The sequence below is a fragment of the Mastomys coucha genome, unplaced genomic scaffold (assembly GCF_008632895.1).
Source record: "Mastomys coucha isolate ucsf_1 unplaced genomic scaffold, UCSF_Mcou_1 pScaffold17, whole genome shotgun sequence".
In the NCBI taxonomy this organism is placed as follows: Eukaryota; Metazoa; Chordata; class Mammalia; order Rodentia; family Muridae; genus Mastomys; species Mastomys coucha.
In genome coordinates this window covers 29,868,483-29,881,887 of record NW_022196899.1, presented here as the reverse complement: position 1 = coordinate 29,881,887, position 13,405 = coordinate 29,868,483, and the positions used below count along the sequence as shown (strand labels likewise).

Below are 13,405 nucleotides of genomic sequence, written 5' to 3'. Positions count from 1 at the left end.
TCTTCTTCTTCTTCTTCTTCTCGTTCTCTTCTCCTCTTCCTTCTCCTCCTCCTCCTCCTTTTACTTCTTCTTTTCTGATGTCTTAGTTTTCTATTACTGTGATAAAACACATTGACCAAGGCAACTTATAAAAGAAAGCATTTAATTTGGCTCATGGCCTGGGAGGGTTAGAATTGGTGATCCTGTAGTGAAGGATCACATGTTGAGACATAGCCACGAGGCAGAGAACACACTGAGAATCCCACAAGCCATACGAAGCCTCAAAGCCCACCCTCAGTGACACAGTTCCTCCAACAAGGCCACACCTCCCAAACAGCTTCCCAAGTTGTTCTAACAACTGAGGACTAAGTATTCAAATATGTGAGCTTCTGGGAGCCATTCCCATTCGAACCACCACATCCCATAAAGGACAAGTAGGAAAATATATCCACAGACACTAAATTTATTTACTCCACTACACCCTAGTCAGGAGATCTGTTAACCTGTAGCATCTACAAGTTGCCCAGCAGAACACAAGTTACTATGGAAGCTTTTCATCCCTCTCCCTTCATGCCTTAACTACTTCTCTATTGCTGTGAAGAGACACTATGACCAAAGTGACTTATAAAAAACACAGCATTTAACTGAGGGCTTGATTACAGTGTCATGGTGAGTTCATGACCATCATGGGGAGGATCATGGCACTAGACAGACAGGCAAGGTGCTGGAGTAGTAGCTGAGAGATTGCAACTGATCCACAAGCCCAAGGCATCTGTGTGTGCGTGTGCTTGTGCGTGTATGTGTGTGTGTGTGTGTGCTCGCACATGCGCATGCACATGGGTTTGAAACCACCATACTTGCCTTCCTTTTTGTCAGCTTTCCTTTCTTTTACAATTTTAATTTTTTTCCATTTTCAGTTATTGTTCAAAGTAACAGGTTTAATTTTGACACATCTTCACACATCTATAACATTGAAATTTAATCAGATTCATCGTTAATATCCTTTTTCCCTCCACCTCATGCTGGACCCTTTTCTTCTCCCAAATATTCCATGGTCTGTTTTCGTGTCTTATTATATATATATAATCCACATAGGAAGGAAAATGTGTAACATTTTATCTCTTTCCTTCTGTTAACGCTTTCTCCTCATTCCCTTTCCCTTCTCTCTGCATTCCTTCTCTCCCCTTCAACATGCATTTCAGAGAAAATATGAAATGTTTGTCTTTCTTATTTGTCTTTTTGAGTCTGGATTATTTTGTCTAATATTGCCACCTCCAGCCCCATCTACTTGCCTGCAAATAACAATCTTATTCTCCTTTAAAGCTGAATAGAAGTATGTGTATGTGTGTGTGTGTGTGTGTGTGTGTGTGTGTGCATCTCTGTGTGTGTCTGTGTGTGTGTGCATCTCTGTGTGTGCCTGTGTGTATATGTGCATCTGTATTTATGTGTCTGTTTTTGTGTGCATGTGTCTATGTGTTTGCATCAGTGTGTATGTGTCTGTATATGTCTATGTCATTGTGTGTATGTTGTGCATGTGTTTAGGTGTTTCTATGTGTATATGTGCATCTGTGTATGTCTGTGTGTGTGCTTGAGAATGTGTGTGTGTGTGTGTGTGTGTGTGTGTGAGTCACATGCTTTCTTTATGAACTTATCTACTGATGATCATCTAGGATGGTTCCATATTTTAAGCTATTGTGATTACTATAGCATTAAACATAGATATGTAAATATCTCTTTGGCTTGTTGACTTAAAATCCTTCAGTTATAGACCCAAGTGTCATTCAGCTGGATCATGTAGTACATGTATTTTAGTTGTTTGAAGTCCCTCCATACTCTCCATACTGATTTCTGTGGTGGCTATATACCAATTTGCATCTTTTCAGAAGTGTCTCTTTCCCTACATCCTTTACCTGGTCAGGAATGGAATCCCAAAGCATTTTCAATTTACATTCCCCGAAGGCTAAAACTATTGAACTCTTCCCCACCTCCACCCCTCTATCCCTATCCCCCACCTCTACACCCCCAGGTATTTGTTGGCCATTGGTATTTTCTGCTCTAGGAATTCTAAGTAGCAGGAGCAGGGATTCTTGCTGCTTTCTTTATACTGCTGCAGAGGTGGCATAGCTTTCAGAAATGGGACCTGTGAGCTCTTTCTCTGTCCTCTCTTCTCATTTGTTTTGAAATGTCAACATTGACTTGCCTTTTGCTCTCCTGCAGTCAATGAATTTACCTGTCCTTGTGAATAGTTTTCTCATTTTTCCTGTTTCTTCCTCTTTTTAACTTTTTATGAAGTCTAAAAGCCTCCTCTGTATTCCCTGATGGTGTTGTTTCTAAGTAATTCAGAATAGCTGATTTTTCTCTGACCACCAATCAAGAGCAATGTTCTCTTCTCCAATCTCTTTTTTTCTTCACATTCCTCTTTAAATCTTCTTTGCTTTGGTGGTTATTACAACTTCTCTCACTTTGTAAAGTCTTTACTTTTGTTGTGCATTTCTGCATCAAGAGACTGTGGTCAGAACTTTCCTGTTTGATGGATGGATGATGTGAACTTTAATTACAGTCTGAAGACATGATCTTTCACCTGACCCAAAGACTATGCATCATAACAGTGTAATGCTTTTTATTTTTCTATTTCTCCTCAGAAATCCCCATATATAAAAACCGATGTGAAATCTTAACAATATCCACTGATCTCTGATCTCTCATTATATCTTGCCTCCTGCCCAAGGTCTAAATTGTGGTCAATGGAGTAATCATGGTTGTAGTCAGCATGTCCTGGATAACTTCTCAGATATTAAGAATCTTAGGTGTTGAGAAACTGTATTCTTGTAGAATAGCTAGTTTATAGTTAAGTCAAGAAAGGAAAGAAATATTCAGCAAAATGATGGAGCATGCAGGAGGGGATTTGTAGAGGTTTCCAGAATATACTGTGTAAGTATGAAGAGCTGGGATATGAATGGGGGTGGGAGGTGAGGATTTGGGGGTGCCTAAGAGGAAGTGGGACTTGGATGACTGAATGGAAACCTAGGGCATAGAATCTGAAGATCCAGAAAGAAGTAATAAGTTACAATTCTATCCTCCTTTATGATTCTAATCATTGGTAAAGTAAAATGAAAGTGTTTATAGCAGTGGTTCTCAACCTTCCTAATGCTATATGATCCTTTAATACAGTTCTTCATGTTTTGGTGACTCCTGGCCATAAAATTGTTTTTGTTGAGACCTCATAACTGTAATTTTGCTACTGTTAAGAATCATAATGTAAACATCTGCATTTTCTGATGGTCACAGGAGATTCCTGTGAAGAGTTGTTTGACCCAAAGGAATCGTGACCCACAGGTTGAGAACCACGGCTTTAAAGGTAATTGCAAGTAGCAGCCTTGCTAGGAGACCTCCAAACTCTGCACCTAGTTCATCCTGCTAGGAGACCTCCAAACTCTGTGTCTAGTTCATCCTGTTATGAGTGCAGCCTCTGCTGTGGAAAGATGGCTTCCTCTAGTACATGCAGGTCTATGGCTCCTCCACAATCCTGTGGTGGGCAGTCAGAAGAATTTTTTAATCATGGCTGGCAAACTGACTAAGAGCAATTCCAAGAAAAAGCTCTCAAAGTACCTCAAGTAATGGCAGTGCATTCAAGAAAAACACGCATCTATAGACACTCACTATCCCTGAAAAGCACTTGCCCAGTAAGAAAATGTAGAAAATTAATTTTCTGGTAGTTGACATAAAAAATTTACTTCTGCATCCCTAGATGAACCCTGCTTCCATCAGGTCAGAGCTTGGCATGCCTGTCTTCCCCATAGATGTACATCTAGATTCAGACTTTGCTTTCTCATCTCCATCATGAGTGATGATGGGTCAGAAGGGCTGGAGCTAGGCTAGGTGGACCTTCAGACCTGACTAAGCTTCCAAGGCCCTCCTAGTGGGCCAACAAAGGCTCAGAGATCTTGGGGAATCTACCTATGTCCCTTGGTGTATGAGATCCATGGACTGGTGGCATACTGTAGACTTCAGATTGGAGTGGATCTAAAGCCACAAGTTGACCCGGAGAGTTTATAGCCTAAGGGCCAGGCAGGAGCTGGAGTAAGAGTAACTTGGAAGGGGCCTTCCCTGGGCCCAGAGTCAAGACAGTAGAGAAGGGGAAACCAAGTCCAGAGGAATCCCAAGACATGAAAAGCCTGCAGAAAGAACTACAGTAGTTTGCCAAGCTGCTCAAACAGTAGAGAATCCCAGCCAATGTGGGGCTCACCCTTGGGTGTTCTTTTTGGAAAGGTTCAGCTAGCAAACCATTTGTCCCTTGAGGATCTGCGGCTCAGTTTCAAGAATGTGTGTAAGCTGTGGCTTCTGCTGCAGATGTGTGTGGAGGAAGCTGACAACAACCTTCAGGAGATATTCAGAGCAGAGACCCTGGTGTAGGCCGGGAAAAGAAACCGGAGGAGAACGGAGATTGAGAGGGAGCATGGAGAACATATTTCTGCAGTACTCAAAGCCCACCATAAGGCAGATAAGCACCACTGCAGAGCAACTTGGGCTGGAGAAGGATGTGGTCCCAGTATGGCTATGTAACCATCTCTAGAAAACCAAACAATTAAGTATTGATTATTGCCAACAAGAGGAATATAGGGTTGCAGCATCTCCTTTCCCTGGGCGGCCGGCCTGTATCTTTTCCTCTGCCCTTAGGCCCCATTTTGTTGCCCAGGGTTGCGATAGCCCCCACTTCACTCTTTTCTTGAGGGTGAACCTTTCACTCTGTGCCTGTAGCTACTCTGGGCTACCTGACAGAGGATGGAGCAAGCATAGGGAAGGAGGTAGACCAAGAGAACATGGAGCCTGTGCCAGCAGGGCTTAGGGATTAAGTAATTTACTTACTGAGGAGGTGTTGGAAGCATAGAGAATGATGCCAGGGAAGTGATAAAGAGAAGACGAAGTATTTATCACAATGCTGTTGATTATGAACCCATCACATCATTTTATTCTTAAAGAAGCCTTGGATGAGAAAGAGAGGGAAAGGGGGAGGAAGAGGGAGGGAGAGAGAGAGAAAAAGAGAGGGGAAGAGAGAAAGAGGAAGGGAAGGAGGGAGGGAAGGAGGGGAGGAGGGAGGGAAGAGAGAGAGAATTTATTTTTGAGCAATGAATGTCAGTCTTTGAAAACATGGGAATCATACCACTTGGGGACTTTTAACAAATGCTTGGTCCCACACTAAGTTATTCTGGTTTTGTTGGTCTGTGTGTCATAACTTGTTTTACATTTTCAAAAGTTCCTCTCATTAGGAAGGATTATAATTTCTTGCCAAAGCTGAAAACCACCGTGTGGTATAAACACTAACCAATGCTGACTGAGTCAGGGGGTTGGTTAGCTTGTTGTGAAGGCTAAAATTTAAAAAACGATTGAGACAGAGTTTTAAAAAAACACAGTGCCTTCCACATATACAATCTCACTGGAGTTGTTATGTTTTTTAAAATGTGAAAAAGAGTCAGAAATGCTTAGGAAATGCAATGAAAGGTTGTGCAAAATACAGCCCACAGTCTGACAAGAACTTGGGGCAGCTGTCCCTTTGTAAGCTGTCTGCTGTAACCTTACTGATGCCCTTGACATCTCTGGAGTCTTTCAGAATACATTTGTAAAGAAGTTAAAGATTTCTTTTTTTAAAAAAAGGTTGAAGTACAAAACATACAAATAAAAAATTACAATGATTCTTTTTTGAAAACTACAACTCTAGGTGTGAATTAGCACTGCTCACAGAGGTTTCTGGTCTGTTTGCCCAAGCTTCAAGGATTGGCTGTGTGGAAGAAGCAGGAAGTGCGGCTCACAGGCTTTATCAAAACAGCCCTATCACTCTTTCTAACAAATACAACTTTGCCTATGGTTTTATATAAAAAAATAAGAATATATTCCACTGGATGGATGGGAGATAGGAGGACGACAAAAAAAGTAAGACATGCCTTGCATGCTGCTTGGAACAGTTGGCAAATTCTTAGAGATTACAAACTGGTAAGTGAAGAAATAGGCTAAAGGAAGTTGTTGAAGTTTATTTTTTGAAAAGATATTAACTTATGGGACTAGTTCAGATCAGCTTACTACAGAGCTTTATTTTATTATAGAAATTTCCATATGGGCAAATTGATTGTGGAATCAAGAGTCCCATGGGATGCTTTTCAAAATCTATTAATGGTAACCATGACAGCTAGTAATAGTCTTGTGGGGGAGGAAAGAGAATACAGGTTTTTAAAGAAAAATATTCAAGAAACACACAGCATAGGGGCTGGAGAGATGGCTCATTGGTTAAGAGCACTGGCTCCTCTTCCAAAGGTCCTGAGTTCAATTCCTAGCAGCCACCTGGTGGATCACAACCATCTGTAATGGGATTCAATGCCCTCTTCTGGTGTGTCTGAAGACAGCTACAGTGTACTCAATTACATCAAATAAATAAATCTTTTTAAAAAAGAGAGAGATACATAAACAAAAATTTGGAAGAAAACTCAGAAATTGTGCCACAGGACTAATCTGAATGTTCTTTTTTGAATTAGCTTTGTGCACATTTTGAGAAAGAGAGAGAGAGAGAGAGAGAGAGAGAGAGAGAGAGAGAGAGAGAGGAGAAAAAAACAGTGTTTTTTCTGTTACCACTAGTCAAGAAAAAAAATCACTAAATTTTCATAGAAAGTGAAGAGGGAATTAGCAGCCACAGGAGTTTATGTAGAAGATCTACTCTTTGTAGGACAATGAGAATAAGGACAGAAAAGAATACCTGTACTAAAATTTTATCTCTACCTAGAAGATTATAAAGGATACTTCTTGGTTTATCTGGAAATTTCTGGAAGGGTTCTAGGCAGGTGGGCCTCACTCTTACTCAGAGAATCAGTTATTGTGAACAAGGCTGTGAGATCCTCTGCTCAGGCCTTCATCATGCCATGTGATGGGAGTGGGTTAGGGTCACTCCCACTTGAATGGCTTACATAGAGTAGATTCACTCTGGGGATATTCAGGATGAGGTTCACATGGTACCCTGGTAGCCTTGCATGTTTCCCATGAGTCCATACAGGCAGGATTTTACCACCATCTGAGCTGATTCCTGGAGGGATGCTTGTAGATACCTCATAGAGCAAAGCACACTGCAAGATACTTATTTCTCACCCATCTCCCGTGTTTGCTTCTAGCTGAGCTCAGAGTTTCCCGCCTAGCCACAGGCTGTACCATCTGAGAGTTCCTTTGTAGTTTGTATCCTCTCTAGCAGAGTGAGCCATTGCATCTGCTGTTAGTCATAATTGACATCCAAGTGGAATACCTTTCTTTCTGTGGGACTGGAGGCATGAGGAGCTGATCTGTTCTGTGTTGTCTAAGTAATAAACTCCCTGAATGTCTGTGGATTCTCAAGGACTCACGAGTCTGCTCTGGTTACGTGATTCCTTGCTGCTTACAGGTATGAAAGTATAACCAGCCAAGCTCAGAGCAGCAGCAATGACAGCTGTGATCCTGTTAGTCACGAGAATGTTTGGCCCCTGGGAAAGAAGCTCTGAAGGTGGCTATACATCATAAAGATGTGATTGTAGGACTGAGTCCATCCAATAGCCCATAAGCCCAGTGATGTATATCTTCTGCTTTTGAATTCTTTGACATCCTCCTCTGTGACCTGGTCAGTCCCTGCATGAAGCTTTGAGGTTGAGCTTAACTAGCATTATAAAGCTGTTCTATGTCCGCCTTTCCTGGACTGGCTTGATCTGAAAAGACACAGGAACTTTGCAAGAAACTACAAACCCCACATCAACCTCAATAGGGTCTTCACCGCCATTGACTCTATCCTCCATAGGGTGTGTCAGCTGTTTCTGTAGATCATGAAAACAGAACCATTTTCTGCCTCTCTCTTCATGTTCATACACTTTATGGCAGAGCAGCTCCTGTGTTGCCAGATCCCCAATTGCGTTCTTCTGCTGCTGAGGAATCTCAGATTGGTCCAAGAGCCACACTGGAGAACTTCCCCTGTAGCTTTCTCCTAGCCTGTGGCATGGAGGAAAGTTCAGCAGATGCTGTATTTGTGTCCCTTTAGATCTGAGAGCGATGGGCTCCTAATGATTAATTCTGCAACAGCTAGAGAAATGCTTTCTGTTTTTATCTGGTTTTATGAAACTAAAACTAAAAGCATTCATTAGGCAGTGAGCCAGTACGGATCACAGAAATCTTAAAAGACAGCCTGTGCTCGCCTCCTGGGAGAGGTGACCCTATGCTGTGCATCACTGGATACAAGATGCTTTAATATTCGTTGGGTTGTGTATCATATTGCCTGGCATCATCAGAAGGCCAGAGCAGCTTAAAAATAATATCTGATGCTGCCCTCTGGTGGCAGATGATGCTGCAGAAACTATTACAAGAACATAATAAGCTTTACATCTTGTTTGGTTTTTTAATCAATATTTTATGTTTATACCGACAGACAGATGCTATTCCCTGCCTTGCCCAAAGAAGTTTCGCTTTGTGATAAATGGTTGGTAGTGAGTGCAGAGACTCATGGCTGCTCAGGGTGCTGAGAGAAAATGACAATTAGTGTCAACTCTCAACAGTACCCATACCTCCCCTTCTGAGGCTAAGGGAACATCGCCAAGAAAGGGACAGCAAGGATGTAAGAGCTGGAAGATAAATAGGGAAAGGGACTGTGGGATGCTCCATTCTAGGCATGGTACAGCTCTAAGCAGTAATCCCACGGCAGCTGCCATTGTCTCCATTGGCTGAGCCTGCACAAGATTGGGCCTGCCATCAGTCAAGACTGGAAAGAGACTATGGGACCTTGGGGGAAGTAGTCCTTGTCTTCACTTGCATATTCACAGGTGAGCCTGCCAGGGTCCAAGAAATAGTTCAAAAACCAGGTTCTGGTTTTGAACACCACAGCTCTGGCTACCCAGTGGGTCACAAAACAAAATGCAAAGGCATGAGTATGAGAAAGGGACTTGTGAGGGGTAAAGAGGCAGGTGGAGGGAGGGCATGGACAAAGTTAGAAGGGAGATGGGGGGGTGAAAGTAGCCTATATATATATGTCAAATGAGAAAATGAATAGCAGACCCGGTTCTTATGGATTCCAATTTGACCTCAAAATGAAGTAAGTACTATGTACATATTTTTGCCTATAAACTATTACTTGGAAATTTCTTCTAATTCTGTACAAAAAGACACTTTTCTCTATTGGAATTGCAGTGCATATAAAGTCTCTGAGTGGTATAATCAGCAGAGGATAGCGACTGATGTTAAAGCCATCATTAAAATACTCAGTGTGACGTCCTCATTTGTAAGCCTGACAGAACACACCAACCCACTGCACAGGGATGATGTGAGAATGAGTGATTCTATGAGCAAAGGGGCTGAGAACTTAGGACCCTTTGCAAATACAGTTGATTGAGTGGTAGTATTTTGAATGTGTTTGCTTGTATGTAGAATAGGTTTGTGTCCAGTAACTCTGATTAAATGCTATAAAAAGTGCACTGTTGATAAATATGTCAAATATATACAAGAGGAATTTATATATAAAATGGTGCCAGTCACATAAATTTATAGCCTATTTGTATTTGACTTTGAACAAGCGACATGAAAAGTTATTTCTGTTCTTAAATTATAAGGGTTCAAACTGATCATTAGTGCTTAGCAGGCAGAACACAGTGCTGGTTGAAAATTCATTCCTGTTTCAGACTCTGCTCGGCCCTGGCCCTGATTGGGGAGCTGCCATTTACACTTGCTCCTGTTCCCCAAATCTACACTCAGACATGTGGGTGACCACAGCCCATTCAATGATGCTGCATCCATTTAAAGCCTTTCCTTATTGTGGTATCTAGAAACAATCAAGAATTTGCTCTTTATGAGGAGGAATTTGATTTCATCAAAAGCTCATGTAAGTGTCCCAATGAGCCTGATTCACGTATTGGCTTTCTTACCAGGTTCTGAGAAACACGGGTAATGCATGGTAGAATAACTTGAGGCTGTCTTTAAAGACAGAGGGAGCACGCCTTGAAAGTTAGTGCTGACCAGCTTCTTACAACAAATTAAGCCAGGATCTAATGAAATAAAAAGAGTTGAGCAAGATGTTAAAAGTTTTATTAAAAGTTTAAATTACCCACAACAGAATTACTTCATGTAATGTGTTTGCAGGATGCCAAATCTGTTGGTTAATACAGCGAACACATTATTCAAGATTCAAGTTAGATTTTCAGTATTGAAAAACAAGTTATCTGAATTTTGCAACTAAAGACACATTTTATTGTAAACCCAACACTCTGTTTTCAGCACAGAAAGTTGTCAGTAGCAGATAGGAAATTCTATAAAAATGTTTCGAATGAATCAATGAGTATCAATCATGTTGTTACCATAATAATATTTGGCACTGTTTAGAAATTAGCTATATTTAGCTTTATGGTGTACATAAGAATGGGATTTCATTTTGTCTTTGTTACTTTTGTATTGTTATGAAGAGGCACTGTAACAAAGACAACTTACGGAAGAAAGCTATAAAGCGTTTATAGTTCCAGGGATGAGTCCATGATCTTCAAGGAAGGGAGCATGGCGGCAGAAAGACAGGCATGTTGCTACAGCAACTGAGAATGGACTTACATCTGGAAATACAACCATGGGGCAGAAAGAGTTAACAGTCACACACCTCTCTTGATGGTCCTATATCTCCTAATCCTTCCAATGTAATTCTACTGGGTAACAGGCTTTCCAAGAAAGGAGCCCAAGAAGGCCACTCTCACTAACCAACCACGTGCCACACTCCTGTTGGCTTATAACTACATTATAATACAAAACTTCAAAAGTGCTTAGTCCAACTTCAAAAGTCCCCATAGTTTTCCAGTCTCAACACAGAAGTTTTTAGTTAATTATGTTATTTATTTACTTTATATCCCAGTGATCACAGTTTCCAGTCCCTCTTCTCCTCCCAGTCACTCCTTCTCACCACCCCCCCATCTATCTTTCCTCCCTTTCTCCTTAGAAAAGGGGAGCCTACCACAGATATCAGCAGATATCAAGCTATCCTAACTCCGGGGACTTCTCAGGTTCTGCCTAATATTTGGCTGTGGTCTCTGCATCTGTTTCCATCAGTGGCTGGGTGAGGCGGATATGTTTTTTAAAGCACAGAATGGTGTGGTGGGAGGGGGTGCCTTAGTGCCCCCCTCAAGGTACCAGTCATACGACAGGTCTGGTATAAAATAGAATTTATTTGGGGGCATGGGAAGTGGGTTGAGAAAAGAGTAGAGGCAGAGAAAGAGAAAGGACAGAAGGACACACACACTCAGAGAGAGAGAGGCAGAAACAGAGACAGAGACAGAGACAGAGAGGAGGAAGAGGCTGGCCTGGAACACAGTGGGGATGGAGGAGAGGCCAGAGACAGGCCTGAGGGGAGGGGGAGGGACAGAGAGAGAGAGAGAGAGAGAGAGAGAGAGAGAGAGAGAGAGAGAGAGAGAGAGAGAGAGAGAGAGAGAGGCCAAACAGTCCTTTTCATAGCAAGCCAGGCCTACCTGGGCTGTTGCTTGGTAACTGTTGGACAGAGCCTAAAAGGCATGTTAACATGTTAACAGAATCATCTCTGATGACAGTTATGCTAGGTTCCTGTCTGTAAATATAGCAAACTATCATTAATAGTGTCAGGGGCTGGCTCACTCTAATGGCATGGGTCTCAAGATGGAGTAGTCATTGGTTGGCCTCAAATTCTGCTCCATCTTTTACCCTTGCACATCTTGTAGGCAGGGTAAATTGTGGCTCTAAGGTTTTGTAACTGGGTTGGTATATATCATGTCTGTCTTTCTTGGTTATCTCACTCAGAATGATACTTTCTAGTTCCATCCATTTTCCTACAAATTTCATGATGTCCTTGTTTTTAATAGCTGAGTAGTATCTCATTTTCTTTAACCATTGTTCAGTTGAGGGACATGTAGATTGTTTCCAGTCTCTGGCTATTACGAATAAAGCTGCTATGAACATAGTGGAACACATGTCCTTCTGGTATGGTGAAGCATCTTTTGGGTACATGCCCAGGAGTGGTATAGCTAGGTGTTCAAGTAGAACTATTCCCAGTTTTCTGAGAAACTGACAAATTGATTTCCAAAGTGGTTGTGTATGTTTATTCACCTACCAGTAATGGAGGAGTGTTCCCCTTGCTCCACATTCTTGCCGGCATGTGCTGTCACTTGAGTTTTTGATCTTAGCCAATCTGGTGGTGGTAAGATGGAATCTCAGAAACTTTGATTTGAATTTCCCCAATGACTAAGGATCCTAAGTGTTTCTTTAAGTGTTTCTCAGCCATTAGAGATTCCTCTGCTTAGAATTCTCTATTTATCTCTGTACCCCAATTTTTAATTGGGTTATTTTGTTTATTGATGCCTATTTTCTTGAGTTCTTTACATATTTTTGGGCATCAAGCCTTCTGTCGAATGTAGGGTTAGTGAAGAGCTTTCCCCATTCTGCAAACTGCTGTTTTGTCCTTTTGACTTTATCCTTTGCCCTATAGAAGCTTTTCAGTTCCATGGTCCCATTTATTAACTGTTGATCTAAACATGAGTTGCTCAACACAGTTTTGAAGTCCTATGTGTCCACTGACATTCAAACCACCACATCTATTTTTGATATACATTGTATTTGTGCTTATTTGCTTCCAAAGAACAAAGACTCAGTTTACCTTAAATAAAATCAGGTGTAATGGCTCATGCCTGTGTTTCTCACACTCAATAGGTGGAGGTAGAGGCATGACCATAAGAGTGAGACTCTCTCAAAAAACTAAGAGACAAGTCTTGTAGAAACTGAAGTGGAATCCACAGCTGCAGCAATGAAGCTCATCAGGAAGAAAGTTGTGACTGTGTGACTCTCCATACGAGGTCTCATCCCTACACAACAAACTACAGGCAACTGAACAAAATTGGGAACAGGACAGGTGGCCTTCTCCAGGGAAGCACATACTAATTGGTTATTCGGTGCAAAACAATTAACCCTGAAAACATGCATACAGTTAATATTATACAGACTGAGCATTATATTTAGCAACATATATGTACATACATATATACATGCAATTACAGTTAGTGAAAAAAGAGGTCATATATTTGAAGGAGAGTTAGGAGCAGTATATGGGAGGGACTAGAGGGAGAAAAAGCAAGAGAGACCTATAATTAAATTATAATCTCAAAAATATCAAAATAAAATCTAAACCTGACTCTTTTTTCATTGTAATAAGGCTGTATTTCAATGACCTTCACATCACCAAAGAATTTTACCTCCATCGTAGCTAAACTGAGAGTTGTTAGTTCTGCTGCACCAAGAAATGAATTGTAGGCTCGATGTTTGGATACAGACTTCCTGTTATGGTTAAAGCTATTTGAGTTGAGTGAGTGACTTCTTTCTCAGCCCACAGAGAACAGGTTACATTCATTTAAGAAATGGTGTGGGTATTAAGATGGTCTATCCA

General features: G+C 41.4%; 1 protein-coding gene and 1 pseudogene across 1 annotated transcript in view; both read left to right on the top strand.

Moving 5' to 3' along the window:
* The window catches only part of LOC116095100 (pyroglutamylated RF-amide peptide receptor), a 79,555-nt gene that overhangs the window by 3,821 nt on the left and 62,329 nt on the right, over positions 1–13,405 (top strand). The gene's annotated exons all lie outside the window — the stretch shown is intronic.
* LOC116094834 lies at positions 3,728–4,825 on the top strand (annotated as a pseudogene).